The sequence below is a fragment of the Dendrobates tinctorius genome, unplaced genomic scaffold (assembly GCF_039654945.1).
Source record: "Dendrobates tinctorius isolate UK_male_01 unplaced genomic scaffold, ASM3965494v1 ptg000006l, whole genome shotgun sequence".
Taxonomy (NCBI): Eukaryota; Metazoa; Chordata; class Amphibia; order Anura; family Dendrobatidae; genus Dendrobates; species Dendrobates tinctorius.
In genome coordinates, this window is record NW_027361674.1 from 829,281 (window position 1) to 855,222 (window position 25,942).

The following is a 25,942-nucleotide window of genomic DNA, read 5'->3' on the forward strand; positions in this document are numbered from 1 at the left end:
ATATAGCCTCCTGAATGCAGTGTTTACCTCCTATATACAGTATGAGCCTGTACATCGCTTCCTATATACAATATGAGGCTGCATATAGCCTCCTATATACAGTATGAGCCCACATAGCCTCCTGTATACAGTATGAGGCCGCATATAGTCTTCTATATACAGTATGAGGCCGCATATAGTCTCCTATATACAGTATGAGCCTGCACATCGCTTCCTATATACAGTATGAGGCCACATATAGCATCCTATGTACGGTATGAGCCTGCACATCGCTTCCTATATACAGTAAGAGGCCGCATATAGCCTCCTATATACAGTATGAGCACCCACATATAGCCTCCTGAATACAGTTTTTGCCTCCTATATACAGTATGAGCCTTCACATTGCTTCCTATATACAGTATGAGCCTGCACATAGCCTCCTATATACAGTATGAGCCTGTACATCGCTTCCTATATACAGTATGAGGCCACATATAGCCTCCTATGTACAGTATGAGCCTGCGCATTGCTTCCTATAAACAGTATGAGCCTGCAAATCACTTCCTATATACAGTATGAGCCCACATATAGCCTCCTGAATACAGTGTTTGCCTCCTATATACAGTGTGAGTCCCCATATAGCTCCTATATACAGTATGAGCCCCTATATAGCATTCCATATCTAACTGCATTTACCTTGGTATCATTAATTTTCTATGAGACTGCTCTGTTCTCATATTGTGCATTTATGCATTTAGTAGGGCTTAATGGAATGATTGCGCTTGTTACACATCAACTCTGTAGATGCGCTCACTTATTAGACTTTGGTTGGGGAAACTTTAAAATATAATAATGATAATGGTCCTGTCTAGTGACAAGTTTATTTTACAGGCTTCTGGAGAAAGGCACAATACCAGTCATTCAAGGGTTAATTCTTTGGAACACTGAGAGGGACTTTCTAGCCAATGAAACCACAGTATAAAACACCTGTGATAACTATGGCAACTGCGCTGATGTCATAAACACATGCATCTATGATGCAGGAGAAGATTCCAGAACCACAAGTCATTCAGCCGTAGACGGAGCCATACTTGATGTGTCTGGAGACCTGGAGCTTCATCACTCCACAATGGGAGGAAGGGGACACCGCCTAGCCAGCCAGATCAGCCATAGCGCCTAGCCAGCCAGATCAGCCATACCGCCTAGCCAGCCAGATCAATGGGGTGACAGATGTTGCAGCCAGATCTCCCTCACGTCCGGTACTCGCCGCCTTCACTTTATGTGTACGGCCTGGAGAGGTCGCATTAGGCTTCTCCAAAACAAATATGACACAATGTACAAATTCAGGTACAATTTGCTGTTACATGTTGGCACTAACCTTCTAAGACCAAGGGAAGGGCAGTCCTGCAGCCATGGTTCCCTAGAGGTTTCCACCACAGGGGGTTTTTCCTCTCCTGAGTGCTGAAGGACGATTCTTCGTGAGTTGGGGGTTCTGCCACTTTCAGTGTCTCACATAGTAATTGGCTGATTCTAAATTTCAGACACTGAAAGAAATAATAATGATGAGATTTGGAATAAAATTTGGTCAATTTAACATCCAATAAAAGTGTTTTGTGTGTTTCTTTCACAATCTTCGGTTGGTAAGATTTTGTTGGGGATCAGGATCCAGCATCTATGATCAAGCCATGAAGCCAGATATGAAGTCAGAGCAATTTAACCCTGCGCTGGAAGACAGGACAGAGCAGAGATGACAAAGTGTGACTGCACAATTAGCACAAGTTCACACTCTTCCTCCCATTCAGATACACGAGGGGACTCAGGGCCGAGTTAGGACTAAAAAGCAGCCCTGGCACACAAAATTCACCAGCCCACATACAATAAGTGTCCTCAACCCAAATCGTAGAACACTGATAGGTCATGTAGGGTTTTGCTTTATCCGTTACCAGGGCCGAAACAAAGTATTTTGGGTGCCCAAGGCAGATGAAGCCGAAGGCGCCCATTTTGCATTTCTACCCAGCTAATTCTTCCCTTTTCCATTAGGTCTATGACATCATGTGATTAATAACTGATGAGCTGAATCCTTCTAAGTCAGGCCCATATACATTTGTATCTCATGAACCTACAACTCCCAGTATGTCCTTAACAATGGTAAGGAGATGCTGGGAGTTATCAGTCTTTATCAGACTGTGGACTATACAGGAACCATAGTACTGATGAGACGCAGTCAGTACCAATAGCTAAAAATGTACATCCTGGTACCTTATAGGTGACCTCTTCTCTGATTGAGTCTTTTCTTTCTCTTAGGCCTGTTTCACACTTCAGTTTTCTGGCGTGAGTCAAAATCCGCCAGTGTGCAAAAACGGATCCATTTCCGTTTTGTGGCAAACGGATGCAACTGGATCCGTTTTTTGTACGGATCCGCTTTAGACGCTAGTGCATGAAATTTAAATTAAGGCCTGTTTCGCGAGAGAGAGAGAGAGAGAGAGAGAGAGAGAGAGAGAGAGAGAGAGAGAGAGAGAGAGAGAGAGAGAGAGAGAGAGAGAGAGAGAGAGAGAGAGAGAGAGAGAGAGAGAGAGAGAGAGAGAGAGAGAGAGAGAGATTTAGCTGCCAGAATGGGATTTGGGGTTAAATATCATGAAAGGACATTCATTCGGGCATGCTCAGTATAAAAAGGAGGATCCGTTGGCGGATTCCGTCAATTAACGGTTGGCAACGGATCCACCGCCTTTTCTCATCCACATCTCGCTTCTTAAGGCTCCTTTCACACTCCAGTCTTTTGCAATCAGTCACAATCCGTCAAAGTGTTCAGATCCGTCAAGTGGACGGATCCTGCGTATATTGCAAAAAACTGATGCACTGGATCCGTTTTTATGACTGATCCGTTGTAGCAGCCTTGCTGTAGGAATTAAAGAAACAGAATTCTGGAACGAGAGAGAGGGATTTTGTGCCAGAATAGAAAAAGCAGCCGCAGGGGTTAAAATAAAGGAAGAAAAATTATTCCGGGCATGCTCAGTTTTAAAAGACGGAATCCGTCGCTATCCGACTTTTCGACGTACACAAAAAAACGTTCATCTGTCCGTTGTCTCCGGCCGACGGACAGAGATTTCCTGACGGATCCGTCGGACGACGGATGAAACGTGTGGCCATCCGTCACAATCTGTCACTAATACAAGTCTGAGAAAAAAACGGATCCAGCATGAAAAAATGATGGAAAGCCAAAATTATAAATATATATATTGTATACCAAATTATAATGTGATGACATAAAAATCTGAATAATAAATATATCAATACATCTTGCCAAAATTAGTATAATATAAACAAAAAATAGAATAAAAAATATATATCAAAAAGTGCTAAGTGCTAAAATATAAAATCTGAATACATACAATAAATAAATCAATACATCTTGCCAAAATTTGTATAATATCAGCACCAGAAAAAAATAAATAAAAAATATGTAAAAAAAAATGCTAAGTGCTAAAATATATCGCTCAAAAAACTTTTTTAAACATTTTTTTTGCTCAAAAAATTTTTTTCTATTAATAATGTGTAAGATAAATATATAGTGTAGACAATAATATTGTGAAAAGTACTACCATAATATTCTAAAAATTGCACTAAAAAGTGCTATAGTGCTGTAAAACAAAAATTGTGCAAAAGTGAAAAGTATTGCAAGATATAGAATTAAATCCACTGTAAATGATTCAGTACTATAAAGTGCTAGAGGACAAAACATACATTGCACATTGAAAATAAATGAATATACAAGTATAACCAAGAAATAATGTTCTACAAAACGTACTGCAGTGCTATGGATGAATTGCAGAGTACTGCAAAATATGAGGGATAAATACAAATGAAAGTTGACGTATACTAAAATATGCCAAGATATAAATTACTATAATATGACCCAGTAATATAAGGTGCTATAGTGCTACACCGCCATACACATTAAGTTTGAAGCTGTGACCAAGCTCACCCCAGCGAAGAGCGCTTGACACTGGACGCCATAGTCCATGGCTGCACGGGTACAACAGTCCCAGCAGCCAAATCCTGTGGGCAGGAGACTGCAGGCCTCCTGACCCCATCACACACCTGAACGCACATCAGCATACCAGAGCCAGAGCCACCACGAAGGAGTGACACCTGTGAAAGGCTCAAGCTGCCTGCCATACAGGCAAGGACTAAAGAACCGTAAGGAACAGAGGACTGAGCATAGCTTTAGACCTCATGGGACAGTGCAGAAAGGAGGCCTCCAACCCATCTAGCTTAGTGGATCCTAAATTGCTTCCAGGCTGGCTGGATCTCCATTACCATCTGTACTCGGTGCCCTGGTTTGCAACTCAAAATGTGAGTAAAAGCGTAAAGACTGCACCCCGCTATGTTCTCCTGTTTATTTGCTGCATCACCTCAGCCCTGCATTACATCCATCATCACCATCTTTTATAATATAATTGCCCTGGGACTTAGCTCTACCTGTGGAGAGCTGTACCAACTCTGCTGCATCACCATCAGCCTCAGCGGTCTTTTTAAGCAGCTTCGGCTATCCCTTGCCGAATACCACAGGTGGCGTCACAAACTACATCTTATATAGGGTCCAGGATCCAGCAGGATGATGAGGAGCTCTCCTAGCCAGCGTCCACTCCCGTTCACGGCATAGCCACGCCCCACCTTGAGATTGTTGATGTCTTTCAACAATTTTGGTTCTCAAGTCCTCACAGTTCTCATCTTCTCTTTATGTCCTCCATGCTTAGTGTGGCACAGAGACATACTGTACATTGCAAAGATTGAGTCAACTTCTCCCATTTTTATCTGGTGTCAGGTGTTATTTTCATATTGCCCCCAATTGGTTTTAAATTCTGCCAGGAATCTGCCTTAAAAAGAGCCTCAAAACCACTGCAAAAAGTGAATATAATCCACAGCAATCCTACACAATGATCCCCCACTTATCGCGGGCATTACATTCTAAACCTCCAACACGATAGTTGAAAATCCGCCAAGTAAGAAACTTACATTTATTTTAGCATTTATATATTTTAAGGATTTAAAACCCCTCCCACACACTTATTTACTATTACCAGTCCCTTATTAATCGGCCCCAGTTCCTTATTAACCTTTTGCACCTTTTTATAAACACTACTTATGTTCTTAAACAAATTCTACATGATGAAGATGATGAATTAGCTGTGTAGTACTGATGATTGAAGGTGATGAAAATGGGATGAATGTACAGTACTGTACTGCACAGCATGGAAGAGCATTACAGCTCTCCTATTGGCACCACTTCATCAGGAGCTTCTTCAGGTGAGGCAGTAGTATCTTCAGCCTCATCCGTTACTTTTACTACCACTAAATGCGTAACCAACCTCTTGTTCGAGTGATGAACATAGTCATGGAGAGATGCTGGTTCTGCTTCTTATGAACCATACGGAGGTCCTATTCCTCAGCCAATCGATGAAGTACATTGCCCATTATGACCATGATTACAAGTCGATCAAGTGTTAGGCCAACCTCTTCCTCTTCTTAAACCCGTTGTTCAAACTGTTCCTCATCCTCTTCTTCACTTGCTGAAGGGTGTTTCTGTCTTCAGTAGTCATGTCACTGAAGCCCTCTCCTCCCGGTATTTTCACCAGCTTCACAGCCTAATCCACCGCAGAGTGATACATTTCATCAAGAGAAAGTCTGACACATCATTTTCTTTATGGTTTTTTGAACATTTTTTCAATATATATACAGTATATACTAATAGATCACAGACTGAATATGAGTCAACAGTGTGATGAAGCACCAAAAAAGGCAAATGCAATTCTAGGATGTATTAACAGAAGCATACAGTCTAGATCACGTGAAGTCATTATTTCCCTCTACTCCTCTTTGGTCAGACCTCATCTGGAATATTGTGTCCAGTTTTGGGCACCACATTTTAAAAAAGACATCAACAAACTGGAGCAAGTTCAGAAAAGAGCGACCAGAATGGTGACCGGTTTGCAAACCCTGTCTTATGAGGAAAGGTTGCAGGATTTGGGAATGTTTAGTTTGCAAAAGAGAAGACTGAGAGGAGACTTAATAGCTGTCTACAAATATCTAAAGGGCTGTCACATTGTAGAAGGATCAACTTTATTCTCATTTGCACAAGTAAAGACTAGAAGCAATGGGATGAAACTGAATGGGAGGAGACACAGATTAGATATTAGAAAAAAACTTTTTGACAGTTAGAGTGATCAATGAGTGGAACAGGCTGCCACGAGAAGTGGTGAGTTCTCCTTCAATGGAAGTCTTCAAAGAGAGGCTGGACAGACATCTGACTGGGATGATTTAGCGAATCCTGCTTTGAGCAGGGGGTTGGACCAGATGGCCCAGGAGGTCCCTTCCAACTCTACGATTCTATGATTCTATATTTTTTGTTTTTAAATATTTGATAGACTCGAAAAAAACAAGAAGTGGGAGAAAAGGTAGTCACTTATTAAAGAGACAAATAGAAGAATATTTACCGTATACACTCGTGTATAAGCCGAGTTTTTCAGCACTTTTTTTGTGCTGAAAACACCCCCCTTGGCTTATACACGAGTCACGGTCCCAGAAAGCCGGCAGAGGAGGGGAGCAGCAGGTCACAGAGGCCACCAGCTTCCAGCACACCATACTCACATGCCTGCACGCCTGTCCGCTCCCTTAGGCGTGGAGCGCATATTCATTACCTTAATGAGCAGTACCACGTGATCACTCGACAGGAAGAGCTGCAGGCTCCGGCAGCCAGAACGAGCTGCAAAGCCACCAGGGAGGTAAAAAGGATGGTTTTACCAGTTATAGGGCGTGCTGGGTCTGCTGGACAATTGTTTCTCCAAGGATCATTGTGGATACAGGGACCTCATTGCCTACTGATCAGGCACCAGGAAGCCCTGGATGAGATCTGGAGTTTCCGCTGTGGAGTCTCTGATACTTGCCTGGAGTTCATCCTGAGCCATCTGATTCATGAATACAATGACAGTCCTGTAGTGAACATTGGCACTGATGTATAATGAAGCTCTGCAGATTCCCGAGGGCTGGTTAACTCTTCAGCCACTGCACAGGTCTCTGCTGATGTCAGGGGGTGGTCTCACGGGCCCCCTGACTATTGTGCTCAGTGTTATAATTGTGTCCCCTTTATGTTGAGGGCTGGTCCTGTCCTATGAATGGCTGATAACAGGGACCTATAGCTGCAGCACTGGAGTAGCGTGGGGGGGGCGGTCCGCCCCAGGCGGCATGTGTGTGGGGGCGGCAGCATGACAGCTCCTCAGCTGCTTTTAGGAAAGGCCCCAGCAGCCGTGTTGCTATGGTAACACTGTAGGACTACATTACCCGTCATGCCTCGGGCGTGCGTTCCTGGTATGACCCCGCTGCAGCGCTGTAGATTGGCAGTCACATGACCGTGGGATCTGCCGAGGCTCCGGCTGTCACATGCCCAAACAGCGAGCGGAGCGGCCGCACAGCACGGAGCATGGCCAATGTGGCCAACAGGGTGTCGTGGTCCGGCCGGGAGCAGCTGGAGGAGGCCGGGGAGAGCACGCCGCTGCTGAACGGAGCCGGCAACCGGCAGGTGAGGGCGGGAGGAGGGATACTGGGAATTGGGGGGCTGTGCAGATAGGTGACCATGGCGAGGCTGTGCAGGGGAGGACATGGGGGGGCACTGTAGGGGGAGGATGTGGGGGGCTGTGCAGGGGAGGACATGGGGGGCTCTGTAGGGAGAGGACATGGGGGCTGTGCAGTGGAGGACATGGGGGGGCTCTGTAGGGAGAGGACATGGGGGGCTCTGTAGGGAGAGGACATGGGGGGGCTCTGTAGGGGGAGGACATGGGGGGGCTCTGTAGGGGGAGGACATTTTTTTCTTAACAGGAATCATACATACAAAGATAGGGGATAAGGAGCCATGCAGACAATGACAGGGACGGGGGAACCATGCATACCACGGTAGGGATGAGTGGTCAAAGCACACCCGGCTTATACTCAAGTCAATAAGTTTACCCGGTTTTTCGTGGCAAAAGTAGGTGCCTCGGCTTATACTCGGATCGGCTTATACTCGAGTATATACGGTAATAGGTAAAACCTGACAAGAATAAACAATAATTTGCAGTTAGCCCAATCGTGGGGATAAATAGCTGAGAAATAAATAGTGATTAGTATATCTTAATAAATATATTGCAATTCGCCCAGTACAAAGCTGTGAAAAAAAATGGTAGTTATTATTTCCATTAAATGGCATTTTTGTTGACAAAATTTTTTTTTCAGCAATTGAAAAAATGTGAATTATTGTTTACATTTTCTTAAAAAATATTATCGTTTCTTTTTAAATTTTTAAAATATGAAAACTAATTTTAAAAAGTTTGGCATTTCCACTTGTTAACACTAGGGGGAGCAGCTACTGAAGTTTGGCACAAAAACCTAGTGCAACTAGCTCACATTACTGCCCTGCAGTAATTATGGGTGGAGTCCGCTGACATGGGTGTGGTGTCACTCCTCTCCTTTCCTTCTGGGTGTTTGCTAAGGGAAAAGAGAGGATGACATCTAGGAACACAGTGAGCCGCCATTTTGATGGGGCCTGCAAAGTTACTGACTGTCTTTGCAAGTCTGGATCAGAACAGGCCATCAATCAGCAGACATGTTTCCTGGATTTCTGTGGAGCAGACGGTCCATCCATGTGTATAAAACACAGCGCTCTATGTACAATCCCTGGCACCGAACAGGGCGCCCCCCACAGACCAGCACACTGCTCTCCTGAAATACTCTGTGCTGCACAGCACCCTGCTCCTTCCACCATATATCAGGCACCTGTCGCCTCGCTTTCACACATCGCCAGGACAGGATCTGAGGAGAGGAATGGGGTCTTCAGTCACCGAGGATGGCAGGCAGCAAGGATTCTGGGAGCAGGGTGACAGCAGCACAGAATATTTCAGGAGAGCAGTATCACACGGGATAGGATTAGATACAAGGCTCAGCAGACAGCATCATACAGGATAGGATTAGATACACGGCTCAGCAGTCAGTATCACACAGGAGAGGATTAGATACACGGCTCAGCAGTCAGTATCACACAGGATAGGATTAGATACATGGATCAGCAGACAGTGTCACACAGGAGAGGATTAGATACACGGCTCAGCAGTCAGTATCACACAGGAGAGGATTAGATACACGGCTCAGCAGACTTTCACACGAGACGGTATTACAGATATGCCCACACTGGTGAAACTTCCAGCCCCCCCCATACACTAGACTATGGGCTGTATAAGTCACTGTCCTCCTCAGACAGCCATAAAAGCTGTCATAAAAGGGAAGGTGTCAGATTACCGGAGATCACTGGGGCTGTGAGTGAGGAGACAGAGCAGAAGAACACAGTAGAGCAGGAAGCACAGGGCCGAGCCTGGAGTGAGCAGGACAGAGGAGCATAGAGGAAAGTCACCCGCACTTACCAGTCTCCATCCTCCGGCTCCAGTGAGCGGTTCTCTCCTCTGCTGACCACCTTCTCCATATCTACAGCCTCTCCTCACAACACAGGACCTGTTATGCCACAAGTGGTCCTGTGATAGAGGGTAAGTGGAGCTCAGCAGATAGCACTGGGCTACAGTAAAATGGCGCCCAACCACACCTACAGCAGTGAATGGTGCAGCCCACAGGGGCGTGCCCAGTTCACTGCTAACGAGGCTGCAATGTGGGGTCGGGAACCGACCGCAGTCTCCTATGTCCAGGGACGGCCATATTTGCAGACTGTAGGAGTCCTCCACAGATCTGCAAATCAAGATGGCAGCGCCCAGTGGCTACATTAAAACATTATTACAAACAAACCATAAATCCTAGTTAGTACAACATTTGCTGAAAAAACATGTTTTGTTACTTACTCTTTTTTTTGCAAATTATATAAAATTGCGGCACCTTCCCTTTAAGTATTGCACTCAAACAGTTGATTAACCAAGAGAGATGGCATGTACCCGAATAGAATTCTCCTCGAGGCTGCAAATAAGAGCGGCAGGAAGTAAAGGGTTAATAGGTACATAGAACACACAATTGGGTGAAAATATTAAATGGTCATGAGCAATATGTCCCGGCATAAAGAGTGTGATTATATCCTTAGTCCATAGTTAATGCTTGGTATAAACCTGCATTCATAAAATAGTCCAATGTCTATAGCCGTGGGGAGAGCTGCCCCGGCCGATGACGGATACACCAAGTACTTTCTCCAATGAGTGGAGGGCTCGTGCCCTGTGAAATAGCGTGCTGAACAGTACAAGGTGATTTCACCATATATAGTTGTATGTGAGTGTTGCTACTCACAATACCTCCGATGGTCTGCGTAGAATCCGGTGACTGCGTTCTGGCTGATGCAGTAAAGATCGGACCTGGGAGATGCGGTGATATGCCGAGGTGTAGTGTGAGACCAGCGCTCCTGCGCTCCAGCTGTCGGCAGGGATCCGGTCACTCTGGTCGATAGCTGCGTCCCGGCAGATGTGCAGTAGGAGCAGGACCTGTGTGACGCGGTGGATCACATGGTGCCACGTAACTGCTGCTAGATGTAGGTACGGGTGGCAAAAAGGGCCGAAACCAACGCGTTTCGGAAAACTCGGCTTCTTTCTTCAGGTCCGGGACATATTGCTTATGACCATTTAATATTTTCACCCAATTGTGTTCTATGTACATATTAACCCTTTACTTCTAGGAGAATTCTATTCGGGTACATGCCATCTCTCCTTGGTTAATCAACTGTTTGAGTGCAATACTTACTATTTCCATTAACTACCATTTTTTTCACAGCTTTGTACTGGGCGAGTTGCAATATTCTGACTCATGGATTTGTAGAACGTATGGTGCCTGGATAGACCTCTCTTTCTGGGCCCCTTCCGTATCGACCTGTACTCACGTTCATACCGATTAATCAGACAGCTTAACTCAGCCACGATCTCATGTAAGAAGACTCCAGGAAAAGAGGGATGCTTTAACTGAAATTCTTGTATTATGATGAAAGCAGCAGGTAAAAAGGAATATTCTTCAGAGGACATGTAACAGGATGCATACAGATGGAGGGATGAGCACAAAATGGAGAATGAAGGAGGGAACAAACATACATCACAGGACTACAGGGAGAGAGTTGGAACAAAATACAGGGAAAGGCAAACTTCTGCCTAGCAACAGAGATGCAACACAAACAATGCAAATATTAAATGATTTCCCAAGTTGTGGGACATGACACTCCCCGTCTGAAATCCTTGGATTTCACGATGTCCGTAATTCTTCGAAGTCGTTCGAACCTGAAAAACAAGAGAAAAGAGAAAAACATGTATGCAATAATAAACATCAAACATTTTTAAAGTCCAACTCGTTGTTGTTGACCCGTAGATCACACCGGAAGATAAGTCCAAGACTATAAACTCATCTTCGGATTGGGGAAGCCGGAAACATGCCAACTCTTCCACCAACCCAGCAATCCAATGGAAAATGTCAATGTTCAATAAAAAACTGGGGAATGAGGAGGAATGCTCCCCGCCATGAGCAACGTCCAGGAGCAATGTTCAGTTCATGTGACGTCCTCCTTTGGCAGTAGCAGCACGAGATCGGTGACCGGACGGAGGAAGGTTCGGGTAGAGCCCCCTTTTGTCACCTTAACTTCTGTCTTACGAGTCTTTCCGTCCTCGCTGGGCATGACCTTGGTGATGAGACCCATTGGCCAGTCGTTACGATGAGCCTCTTTGTCTTTTAAGAGAACAAGGTCTCCTTCTTGGAGATTGGGACTGGGTGTCTGCCATTTGTGACGGTTTTGAAGCAGGTGCAAGTATTCGGTCTTCCAACGGTGTCAAAACACATTGGCTATGTGTTGTACTTGCTTCCACTGACGTTTGTAAATGTCCTTGTTATCGAAATTCCCGAGAGGAACTGTAGCAGCTCCAATCTTCTGTGTAAGAAGTGTAGCTGGGGTAAGAATCATTGGAGAATAACAACGTGGGACTTGGAGTTGCTCTAAGAGCTACAAGGACTTCTTCCATGTCTCCCACCTTTGCTGTTTCTGAGTCGGAAGCGGGGTGTCCCAATCAGTGTTCTCGGCAGTGAGCTGTCTTAACAGTATCTTGCCTTGAATAGTGATGGATGCTACAAACCCGAGAGGATCGTAGATACTGTTTATGACAGATAGGACTCCTCGTTTGGTAAAGGGTTTGTCACAGGGCGACACTTGGAAGGTGAAGGTGTCCTGTTTGATATCCCACAGTAGACCAAGGCTGCGCTGTGTGGGAGGAACATCAGAACCTAGGTTGAGGTCCTTTAGGTTCGTGGCATGGTCCTCAGATGGAAACGCGCTCATTACTTCTTGACTGTTAGAGATGATCTTGTGGAGTCTAAGGTTTGATGTGGATAGCATTTCCTGTGTCCTGGAGAGTAGGTCAATTGCCTCTTCACTTGTGGGCAAGGACTTGAGCCCGTCGTCTACGTAGAAGTTCTTCTCTACGAATTGACGAGCATCGGATCCGTACTCTCTCTCACCTTCCTGGGCTGTCCGTCTCAGTCCGTAGATCGCTACAGCAGGTGAAGGACTGTTGCCGAAGACATGGACCTTCATCCGGTAGTCTATGACTTGATTGTTGACATTGTTGTCTTTGTGCCATAGGAACCTAAGATAGTTTCTGCTGTCTTCCTTCATGATGAAGCAATGAAACATCTGCTGGATGTCGGCCATTATAGCAACAGGTTCTTGTCTGAAGCGGATCAATACTCCAAGGAGGCTGTTGTTCAGGTTGGGTCCAGTTAGTAGCAGGTTGTTGAGAGAGAGGCCTTCATACTGAGCACTGGAGTCAAACACCACTCTGATCTGGTTAGGCTTGCGAGGGTGATAGACACCAAAGGATGGAAGGTACCAACATTCTTCTCCTTCCTTCAGTGGTGGCGCAGGTTCAGCATGATCTTTGTCAAAGATGTTCTGCATAAAGTCAATGAAATGCTTCTCCATCTCTGGTTTCCTCTTTAGGGTATGTTTTAAGGATGAGAACCTTGCAGTTGCTTGCTGCAGGTTGTTTGGCATCCTCGCTCTTGGGAAACGAAAGGGTAAAGGAGCTACCCAACTGTTGGAGTCATCTTGAACAAATTCTTTGTCCATAACCTTTATGAATTCTTTATCTTCCCTTGTGGGTGGTAACTTGTTGTCTTCACTTGTGGAATCGAACACTGTTGACCCGAGGTTTTCGTCCCAGGGCTGGAGCATGTTCATGTTGTTGAAGGATTCCTGTTGCCTCTTGGTGTTGCTCACTTTCTCTTTCACCCAGTAATGATGTGGGCATGGCTGAAAATGAGTGCTGCGACCATTTGGCAAGATGTGTGTTTTGTAAGAGGGGATGTTATTAGGTCTCTTCATCTTGTGTATGCAAACATCGCCTATAATTACCCAGCCTAGATCAAAGCGTTGGGCAAATGGTGCGTCGTGTGGTCCGTTAATTTGCTGACGTACCTTATGCAGCCGGAGAATATCTCTGCCAAGCAGAATCAGGATATCTGCGCTGTTGTTGAGGGCTGGTATCTTGTTTGCTATCCCCTTGAGATGTGGGTGATGAAGAGCAGCCTCTGGCGTTGGGATCTCTTCTCGATTGGATGGAATCTGGTTGCACTCGACAAGTGTGGGTAAGGGTATCTCAACGGTGTTGTCGAGAGATGTCGCTATAAGACCAGCTTTACAGTCTTTAGCAAGGTGTTCAGTAGAAGCACAACATCTGTAGCATTCCCCGAACTTCTTTAGAAGTTCCTTGCGTTCTTGGAGCGGTTTCTTCCTGAAGCCGATGCACTTTTTTAAGGGATGTGGCTTCTTGTGGATGGGACACTCACGATTTGGGTTCTCTATCTTTTCACCCGTGTTGCTCTTGCCTGGAGCTGATGTTGGTAAGGGAAGAATATCCGTCTTCTTCACTGACACTGGACCCCTGCGGTTTCTGTCATTCGAGTGTGTGCTCACGTATTTAGAGGGAGGTGAAACTGGGCCACTGGATTCTCCGTAGGAAAAGCTTGGGTCGTTCTTACGCTCTGCAATGTCTTTTATAAACTCACAGAAGTAGGAGAACGGAGGAAATGACACTTGATGGTCTTTCTTGTATTTTGACCCTATTGCAGTCCACTTCTCTTGTACATTGTATGGTAGCTTGGAGATAATGGGGTTTACTCCACGAGCAGTGTCCAGGTAGCTAAGGCCAGGTAGGTGGGTGTCTGCCTTGGCCAGCTGGAGCTCTAACAGCAGGTCACTGAGCTCTAGGAACTTTGAACTGTCCTTGCTGGATATCTTTGGAAAACTCTGTAGTCGCTTGAACAGTGCATCCTCTATGGCTTCTGGACTGCCAAAGTTTCTCTCTAGTCTTTCCCATGCAGCCATGAGACCAGCCGTTGGATTACTGATATGTACAGACCTGAGTCTCTTGACACGCTCTGTGGATTGTGGTCCTAACCATTTGATCAGCAGGTCCAGCTCTTCTGCAGCAGTGATGCCGAGGTCACCAGTTACGGTTCTAAAGGCACTTTTCCAACCTCTGTAATTTTCAGGTTGGTCGTCGAACCTTGTGAGACCGGTTTTAGTAAGTTCACTGCGAATCATGTACCTTGCGAAGTCGGACATGTCTGTTCTTTCTGACTTAGGATGCACAATTGTAGGCTGAGCGGTGTTGTACATAGAGGTGGAGACGTCTTGGCCTTGAAACATGGGGAAGTATGGAGTGGCATATGCATTTAGTCCAGCAACTGGTTTGGTGGGTATAGTTTCTGCTACATGTGGAGGTGGCACTGTGTGGTTGTCGAGGGTATAATGACCTTGAATGCAGGATTCTGTAAGTGGATCGGCATCCTGGTGCTCTAGAGAAGCGTCAACACCATCAAGAGTGTTAGTGATGATCTGCAGTTCGCCATCTTGGCTTAGCACGTAGTCTCTTGTGCGTTCAATAGGGTCTTCTGCCTCCATTTCACACAAACTGACGCTGTCTCTTTGACTCCCACTGACAGCCTGCTCGAGTACCTTTAATTCTGCCATGGCTGTTGCATGCTCACATTCCTTCTCTAGAGCTTCCTTTTCCGCTTTCACGCGTGCCGCTTCTGCATCCATTTCTGCTCTATTTTGTGCAGCAGCTGCATCCATTTCTGCTCTCTTTTGTGCAACAGCTGCGTCCATTTCTGCTCTCTTTTGTGCAACAGCTGCGTCCATTTCTGCTCTCTTTTGTGCGACAGCTGCGTCCATTTCTGCTCTCTTTTGTGCAAAGTCAGCTTGTACCTTAGTAGTTTCAGCCTTAGCACGTGCTCTTATAAGCTGCTCAGTAAGAGTAGAATATTTTGATGAACTTGACCTAGATGAACGTTTTGAGTGCTTACACAATTTGGATGAGCGAGTTGATGCATCTGGTGTTCGTGCGATTCTAGCCTCTATCCTGGCTTTAATGTCACGTACAGTGCAGTCTCTTTCAGAATTAAGCTGCTGGAAACCTTGCAATTCGTTTAAAGTCTCTGGTAGATTCAGTTTCTTCAGGAGAATAATGTATTGGTCACTCTTCTGCATATACATTTGGTATGCTGTGCATAATTGTTCTAGAACTCCCTCTGGTGGTAACTCATGAGAAGCAGGCCTTGATGCAGTGTCTGTCATGGTCACGAGTGTCTGGACGCAGATGTTACCGCAAGGCGAACCCATGACACACGTGACCCTGGATACAGCGCCTCCAATGGCGAATTTAAATAATAATACGTGCAGATGGATACACCGCCTCCACCTGGCGAATTTAGGTATTACACGTTAATATAAATTCTGGAAACCCCGCCTCCAGTACGGCGAATTTAAATAATAAGGTGGACCAGGGAAACATTAACAATGGTGGGCCCTGCGGTAGGGAAAAGGGAAGTGGAGACCTCCTGAGCTCCCCTGAGCCAGTGTCCCTGCACTCCTAACGTTCCCTATGCCGGTTCCGCACCGGGCGCCGCACGCGTACCTCAAAGCCCTTGCTCGCCCTGACCCTAAACCCTCGCTAGGGAATTGGTCAGTGCGGAGACTAATCCCACCACTGCACTAACAACACACATGAGGGAAAGAGACAATACAGGGGGACACCACTTAGCTTTATGCTCTGTGCTTATGCTCCTGCACCAGAGCCCTCCACCTGTGTGCGTCTTCACCTCCACCCGGATCCATCACCATAACAGGATCCTTCACCATAGTGCAGCCTTGGAGCAGAGTCCACCACCAGTTGCTGCTGCTTAGTAACAGAGTCCCAAGGATGAGTTCAGCTTCTGCCACGAAGTCAAGCATGCTTGAGTCCAGCTCAGCAGCCAAGTCCCACATGGTGAGTGCCACTCTCCATAGTCGCCACTCCACCAGTCCATGCAGACACTTCCCGCTGACACCATCACTGCGACCCCATCACGCCATGCCAGCCCTTCGTCCAGACACCATAGTTGACACACGTCCCCCCTGGCTAAGCTGCGCAGGACTCCTCCTCAGCTCCATCCTTCCACCAGGCTCTCACCAACTCAGAATATAGGGAATGAATATCACCAGCCATGATTACACACCCTGAGACTCATTTATAGAGCCCCACACCTGATTCATAATTACAGAGAACTTTAAACTGAAAACCTAAGGTGCGATACCACTAACCACCACCGGGGACAGTCAAGTCACCTTGGCAACTTGCCAAAAGGAAAAAAAGTTCACACTGTGCTTTTAAAACTGTCAGATCACTTCAGATCATGACAGTGTCTATATGACTCAGCACTTTCTTCCATACTGAAGACACATCACTATATAATTCACGTTTTGCAGTCTCTAAATTCTCCATGACTTTCCATGTGGGTTTGACTGTACGTTTTCCCCTTTCGCTAGATGGTGGATGGGGGTCTGGGTCTCTTTCCTGTGCTTGTAAGTCTGGTAGGGACATTGTATTCCTTGCTTCATACATGATTAGATTGCAGGCAGGAAGAGTTGATGATGGGGGTTTTACATCCCACTGTTCAGCAACAGGAAATACACAGAGACTCTGCACAGAGTTGATACTTTGTATCTAATGCTGGAGCAGCTGCAGGGTCCTGTGTAATGATGGGAGTTATATTCCTCTCTGTTCAGCTGCAGTGTGTGGCTTCTATGCACGCTGGGGTCTGGCTGGAACTGGGTTACAGTCTGTCTGGGAAATGTCCTTTTCCACTGAGATTTAGCACAGACCTTGAGTTACTGTCTCTGAAGGCAGGTTATTCCTTTTTACTATTCTGACTCATGGATATGTAGAACGTATGGTTCCTGGATAGACCTCTCTTTCTGGGCCCCTTCCGTATCGACCTGTACTCACGTTCATACCGATTAATCAGACAGCTTAACTCAGCCACGATCTCATGTAAGAAGACTCCAGGAAAAGAGGGATGCTTTAACTGAAATTCTTGTATTATGATGAAAGCAGCAGGTAAAAAGGAATATTCTTCAGAGGACATGTAACAGGATGCATACAGATGGAGGGACGATCACAAAATGGAGAATGAAGGAGGGAACAAACATACATCACAGGACTACAGGGAGAGAGTTGGAACAAAATACAGGGAAAGGCAAACTTCTGCCTAGCAACAGAGATGCAACACAAACAATGCAAATATTAAATGATTTCCCAAGTCGTGGGACATGACATGCAATATATTCATTAAGATATACTAATCACTATTTATTTCTCAGCTATTTATCCCCACGATTGGGCTAACTGCAGTTTATTGTTTATTCTTGTTAGGCTTTACCTATTAAATATTCTTCTATTTGTCTCATTAATAAGTGACTAGCTTTTCTCCCACATCTTGGTTTTTTCAGCGCGAGTCTATCACAAATATTTATAATCCTTTCGATTTCCTTGTGGTTGGTATCTAGAGTCGCAGCAGTTACAAAACCTTTTACACAGGCGCCACTTTATCGCTCTCCTTCATTTTTTGTTTTTAACAATTTTTCCCTGGATCTGTAGCTGGATATTTCCTGCTTTTGAATTGCCTCCTATATACAGTATGAGCCTGCACAGCGCTTCCTATATACAGTATGAGGCCGCATATAGCCTCCTATATACAGTATGAGCCTCCACAGCGCTTCCTATATACAGTATGAGGCCGCATATAGCCTCCTATATACAGTATGAGCCTGCACAGCGCTTCCTATATACAGTATGAGGCCGCATATAGCCTCCTATATACAGTATGAGCCTGCACAGCGCTTCCTATATACAGTATGAGTCTGCACATAGTCTCCTATATACAGTATGAGCCTGCACAGCGCTTCCTATATACAGTATGAGGCCGCATATAGCCTCCTATATACAGTATGAGCCTGCACAGCGCTTCCTATATACAGTATGAGGCCGCATATAGCCTCCTATATACAGTATGAGCCTGTACAGCGCTTCCTATATACAGTATGAGGCCGCATATAGCCTCCTATATACAGTATGAGCCTGCACAGCGCTTCCTATATACAGTATGAGTCTGCACAGCGCTTCCTATATACAGTATGAGTCTGCACAGCGCTTCCTATATACAGTATGAGCCTGCACATTGCTTCCTATATACAGTATGAGGCCGCATATAGCCTCCTATATACAGTATGAGCCTGCACAGCGCTTCCTATATACAGTATGAGGCCGCATATAGCCTCATATATACAGTATGAGCCTGCACAGCGCTTCCTATATACAGTAGGAGTCTGCACATAGTCTCCTATATACAGTATGAGCCTGTACATCGCTTCCTATATACAGTATGAGGCCGCATATAGCCTCCTATATACAGTATGAGCCTGCACAGCGCTTCCTATATACAGTATGAGGCCGCATATAGCCTCCTACATACTGTATATAGGAGGCTATATGCGGCCTCATACTGTATGTAGGAGGCTATATGCGGCCTCATACTGTATATAGGAAGCGCTGTGCAGGCTCATACTGTATATAGGAGGCTATATGCGGCCTCATACTGTATATAGGAAGCGATGTACAGGCTCATACTGTATATAGGAGACTATGTGCAGACTCCTACTGTATATAGGAAGCGCTGTGCAGGCTCATACTGTATATATGAGGCTATATGCGGCCTCATACTGTATATAGGAAGCGATGTGCAGGCTCATACTGTATATAGGAGGCTATATGCGGCCTCATACTGTATGAGCCTGCACATCGCTTCCCATATACAGTATGAGGCCACATATAGCCTCCTGAATACAGTATTTGCCTCCTATATACAGTATGAGGCTCTATATAGCCTTCTATATACAGTATGAGCCTGCACATCGCTTCCTATATACAGTATGAGGCCGCATATAGCCTCCTATATACAGTATGAGCCTGTACTTCGCTTCCTATATACCGTATGAGGCCGCATATAGCCTCCTATATACAGTATGAGCCTTTACATTGCTTCCTATATACAGTATGAGGCCGCATATAGCCTCCTATATACAGTATGAGCCTGCACATTGCTTCCTATATACAGTATGAGTCTGCACATAGTCTCCTATATACAGTATGATCCTGCACATCGCTTCCTATATACAGTATGAGGCCGCATATAGCCTCCTACATACAGTATGAGGCCGCATATAGCCTCCTATATACAGTATGAGCCTGTACATTGCTTCCTATATACAGTATGAGTCTGCACATAGTCTCCTATATACAGTATGATCCTCCACATCGCTTCCCATATACAGTATGAGGCCAAATATAGCCTCCTGAATACAGTATTTGCCTCCTATATACAGTTTGAGGCTGCGTATAGCCTTCTATATACAGTATGAGCCTGCACATCGCTTCCTATATACAGTATGAGGCCGCATATAGCCTCCTATATACAGTATAAGCCTGTACTTCGCTTCCTATATACAGTATGAGGCCGCATATAGCCTCCTATATACAGTATGAGGCCGCATATAGCCTCCTATATACAGTATGAGCACCCACATATAGCCTCCTGAATGCAGTGTTTACCTCCTATATACAGTATGAGCCTGCACATTGCTTCCTATATACAGTATGAGCCTGCACATAGCCTCCTATATACAGTAGCAAAAAAAAAATGATTGAATGAGAGTAATGGTTTTGGGTCCTTTCTGTAAAAATCATATGGGTATCTTTTTAGTCTTGGTTTTAGTTTTCTGTTTTTAATTATTTTTTCCTGTGCTTATACTCCAGTTCTCTATCTTCACATCGCAATATATGATCTGGCATGGAATTCATTGTTGAGGGCATTTCAAGATTTTATGAAGAAGCACTCCTCTCACAAGAAATCTACGGCTCTTTTCGTACCCATTGGGTCTTCAATATTTCATATTATTTGTTCACATTTTTATTCATTTTTTCTTTTTTTATTTGTTTATTTCATTTACATTTTTATTTGTTTTATTTTTATATATTTTTTTCACTCATTTTTTTTTTTACAATTTTCTTTGTGTATTTGTGCTATGTATTATGCATTATACATAATTGTGTGCATAATTACTTTATGATATATGACATTTGATGTATGTATTGAATGCCATGTGTTATTTTTATGTACATTTTTTTTAACAGAGACATGATATATAGTTGTTATAGTTATATGATGCACATACACTTTCATATAGCCTGCATACACATTATGCTAATTGTTCAAAGAAATTTTTATTGCTTGCATAGTGTGCTTATAATTGACACATATGTGTGTGCCTTTGCACTCTATGTCAGGCATATTCACTTTAATGGTTCATACACACCGCTATAATTATTTCAGCATCATTATGTTTTATCCCCTCACTTTCAACACTTGCTATCACTTTAAATAGTGATTATTATTCTTCATAATTATTTTATTTTCTTGTCCTCACTTGAGCGCATGCCCAGTTCTGTCCTCCCTAGGAGCCTTCTGACGTGCTCAGTCTGGTATGTGGCTGTCTCTGGCTGTTTTGCAGCTTGAGCCGCTTTTATGCTGATGATAGACTCGCTGTTCATAGTGGGGACTCAACAGCGCATGCGCCGATAATGCTGTGGACGTTTAGAACTGGATACTAATGACGTCATTGTGGACACTACAGCGCAGGTCCTGAATTTTACAAGCTTTATTAGGGAAAGCGGTTTATTGGTTGACCGCACTATATAAACTAGATCCGGGGCACTTGTAAACCACGCCTCCTGAGGAAGCTGCGGCGTAACGCGCGTAGGGGCAGCAGGTTTTACAGCGACATACACAGCACATGTAAGTTGTTACTTTCTAATGCAGTCCTTGTATCTTACTCTGGAATTTGTATAGACAGTTTTTACTCTGTGTACACTTAACGCCAACCAGGCTTATTTGATACAAGGCACTTATGCACTTTATATTCAGCAGTTTACTCTGGGCACTTATTGTATGCAAAACCTTCTCTGGGCATACATATTATGTAAATGGGGAGTTTGCTGTTTACTATGCATTCTATTTGTGAAAGGAAAGCAAAGAAACTACATGCTTTATACAGATAAAAACTTTATTAACTGTCAAGGTGCTGGTTTAATTATATTGTGTTTATGTCTGCTGTAACTTGCATTTAGCATTTATGCTCTGTTAATTATTCTAAATAAAATATTTAGCTTGAAAAACTCCAATTTTGATCTCTTGTGATGCTTAATAGCTCATTTATGAGATTTTTTTTGCTATTCTATTTCCAGTGAGTTGAGCCTTTGAAGAATTTTTTCCAGTATTTGGGATATATTTGTACTTTATCCTATATACAGTATGAGCCTGTACATCGCTTCCTATATACAGTATGAGGCTGCATATAGCCTCCTATATACAGTATGAGCCCACATAGCCTCCTGTATACAGTATGAGGCCGCATATAGTCTCCTATATACAGTATGAGCCTGCACATTGCTTCCTATATACAATATTAGCCCACATAGCCTCCTATATACAGTATGAGCCTGCACATCGCTTCCTGTATACAGTATGAGGCCACATATAGCCTCCTATGTACGGTATGAGCCTGCACATCGCTTCATATATACAGTAAGAGGCCGCATATAGCCTCCTATATACAGTATGAGCACCCACATATAGCCTCCTGAATAAAGTTTTTGCCTCCTATATACAGTATGAGCCTGCACATTGCTTCCTATATACAGTATGAGCCTGCACATAGCCTCCTATATACAGTATGAGCCTGTAATCACTTCCTATATACAGTATGAGGCCGCATATAGCCTCCTATATACAGTATGAGCACCCACATATAGTCTCCTATGTACAGTATGAGCCTGCACATCGCTTCCTATAAACAGTATGAGCCTGCAGATCGCATCCTATATACAGTATGAGTCCACATATAGCCTCCTATATACAGTATGAGCACTCACATATAGCCTCCCGAATACATTATTTGCCACCATATTGCCTCCTATATACAGTGTGAGTCCCCATATAGCTCCTATATACAGTATGAGCCCCTATATAGCATCCCATATCTAACTGCATTTACCTTGGTATCATTAATTTTCCATGAGACTGCTCTGTTCTCATATTGTGCATTTATGCATTTAGTAGGGCTTAATGGAATGATTGCGCTTGTTACACATCAACTCTGTAGATGCGCTCACTTATTAGACTTTGGTTGGGGCAACTTTAAAATATAATAATGATAATGGTCCTGTCTAGTGACAAGTTTATTTTACAGGCTTCTGGAGAAAGGCACAATACCAGTCATTCAAGGGTTAATTCTTTGGAACACTGAGAGGGACTTTCTAGCCAATGAAACCACAGTATAAAACACCTGTGATAACTATGGCAACTGCGCTGATGTCATAAACACATGCATCTATGATGCAGGAGAAGATTCCAGAACCACAAGTCATTCAGCCGTAGACGGAGCCATACTTGATGTGTCTGGAGACCTGGAGCTTCATCACTCCACAATGGGAGGAAGGGGACACCGCCTAGCCAGCCAGATCAGCCATAGCGCCTAGCCAGCCAGATCAGCCATACCGCCTAGCCAGCCAGATCAATGGGGTGACAGATGTTGCAGCCAGATCTCCCTCACGTCAGGTACTCGCCGCCTTCACTTTATGTGTACGGCCTGGAGAGGTCGCATTAGGCTTCTCCAAAACAAATATGACACAATGTACAAATTCAGGTACAATTTGCTGTTACATGTTGGCACTAACCTTCTAAGCCCAAGGGAAGGGCAGTCCTGCAGCCATGGTTCCCTAGAGGTTTCCACCACAGGGGGTTTTTCCTCTCCTGAGTGCAGAAGGACGATTCTTCGTGAGTTGGGGGTTCTGCCACTTTCAGTGTCTCACATAGTAATTGGCTGATTCTAAATTTCAGACACTGAAAGAAATAATAATGATGAGATTTGGAATAAAATTCGGTCAATTTAACATCCAATAAAAGTGTTTTGTGTGTTTCTTTCACAATCTTCGGTTGGTGAGATTTTGTTGGGGATCAGGATCCAGCATCTATGATCAAGCCATGAAGCCAGATATGAAGTCAGAGCAATTTAACCCTGCGCTGGAAGACAGGACAGAGCAGAGATGACAAAGTGTGACTGCACAATTAGCACAAGTTCACACTCTTCCTCCCATTCAGATACACGAGGGGACTCAGGGCCGAGTTGGGACTAAAAAGCAGCCCTGGCACACAAAATTCACCAGCCCACATACAATAAGTGTCCTCAACCCAAATCGTAGAACACTGATAGGTCATGTAGGGTTTTGCTTTATCCGTTACCAGGGCCGAAACAAAGTATTTTGGGTGCCCAAGGCAGATGAAGCCGAAGGCGCCCATTTTGCATTTCTACCCAGCTAATTCTTCCCTTTTCCATTAGGTCTATGACATCATGTGATTAATAACTGATGAGCTGAATCCTTCTAAGTCAGGCCCATATACATTTGTATCTCATGAACCTACAACTCCCAGTATGTCCTTAACAATGGTAAGGAGATGCTGGGAGTTATCAGTCTTTATCAGACTGTGGACTATACAGGAACCATAGTACTGATGAGACGCAGTCAGTACCAATAGCTAAAAATGTACATCCTGGTACCTTATAGGTGACCTCTTCTCTGATTGAGTCTTTTCTTTCTCTTAGGCCTGTTTCACACTTCAGTTTTCTGGCGTGAGTCAAAATCCGCCAGTGTGCAAAAACGGATCCGTTTCCGTTTTGTGGCAAACGGATGCAACTGGATGCGTTTTTTGTACGGATCCGCTTTAGACGCTAGTGCATGAAATTTAAAGTAAGGCCTGTTTCACGAGAGAGAGAGATTTAGCTGCCAGAATGGGATTTGCGGTTAACTATCATGAAAGGACATTCATTCGGGCATGCTCAGTATAAAAAGGAGGATCCGTTGGCGGATTCCGTCAATTAACGGTTGGCAACGGATCCACCGCCTTTTCTCATCCACATCTCGCTTCTTAAGGCTCCTTTCACACTCCAGTCTTTTGCAATCAGTCACAATCCGTCAAAGTGTTCAGATCCGTCAAGTGGACGCATCCTGTGTATATTGGAAAAAACTGATGCACTGGATCCGTTTTTATGACTGATCCGTTGTAGCAGCCTTGCTGTAGGAATTAAAGAAACAGAATTCTGGAGCGAGAGAGAGGGATTTTGTGCCAGAATAGAAAAAGCAGCCGCAGGGGTTAAAATGAAGGAAGAAAAATGATTCCGGGCATGCTCAGTTTTAAAAGACGGAATCCGTCGCTATCCGACTTTTCGACGTACACAAAAAACGTTCATCTGTCCGTTGTCTCCGGCCGACGGACAGAGATTTTCTGACGGATCCGTCGGACGACGGATGAAACGTGTGGCCATCCGTTACAATCTGTCACTAATACAAGTCTATGAGAGAAAAACGGATCCAGCATGAAAAAATGATGGAAAGCCAAAATTATAAATATATATATTGTATACCAAATTATAATGTGATGACATAAAAATCTGAATAATAAATATATCAATACATCTTGCCAAAATTAGTATAATATAAACACAAAAAATAGAATAAAAAATATATAGCAAAAAGTGCTAAGTGCTAAAATATAAAATCTGAATACATACAATAAATAAATCAATACATCTTGCCAAAATTTGTATAATATCAGCACCAGAAAAAATAAAAAATATGTAAAAAAATATGCTAAGTGCTAAAATATATCGCTCAAAAAACTTTTTTAAACATTTTTTTCGCTCAAAAAACTTGTTTCTATTAATAATGTGTAAGTTAGATATATAGTGTAGACAATAATATTGTGAAAAGTACTACCATAATATTCTAAAAATTGCACTAAAAAGTGCTATAGTGCTGTAAAACAAAAATTGTGCAAAAGTGAAAAGGATTGCAAGATATAGAATTAAATCCACTGTAAATGATTCAGTACTATAAAGTGCTAGAGGACAAAACATACAATGCACATTGAAAATAAATGAATATACAAGTATAACCAAGAAATAATGTTCTACAAAACGTACTGCAGTGTTATGGATGAATTGCAGAGTACTGCAAAATATGAGGGATAAATACAAATGAAAGTTTACGTATACTAAAATATGCCAAGATATAAATTACTATAATATGACCCAGTAATATAAGGTGCTATAGTGCTACACCGCCATACACATTAAGTTTGGAGCTGTGACCAAGCTCACCCCAGCGAAGAGCGCTTGACACTGGACGCCAGAGTCCATGGCTGCACGGGTACAACAGTCCCAGCAGCCAAATCCGGAGGGCAGGAGACTGCAGGCCTCCTGACCCCATCACACACCTGAACGCACAGCAGCATACCAGAACCAGAGCCACCACGAAGGAGTGACACCTGTGAAAGGCTCAAGCTGCCTGCCATACAGGCAAGGACTAAAGAACCGTAAGGAACAGAGGACTGAGCATAGCTTTAGACCTCATGGGACAGCGCAGAAAGGAGGCCTCCAACCCATCTAGCTTAGTGGATCCTAAATTGCTTCCAGGCTGGCTGG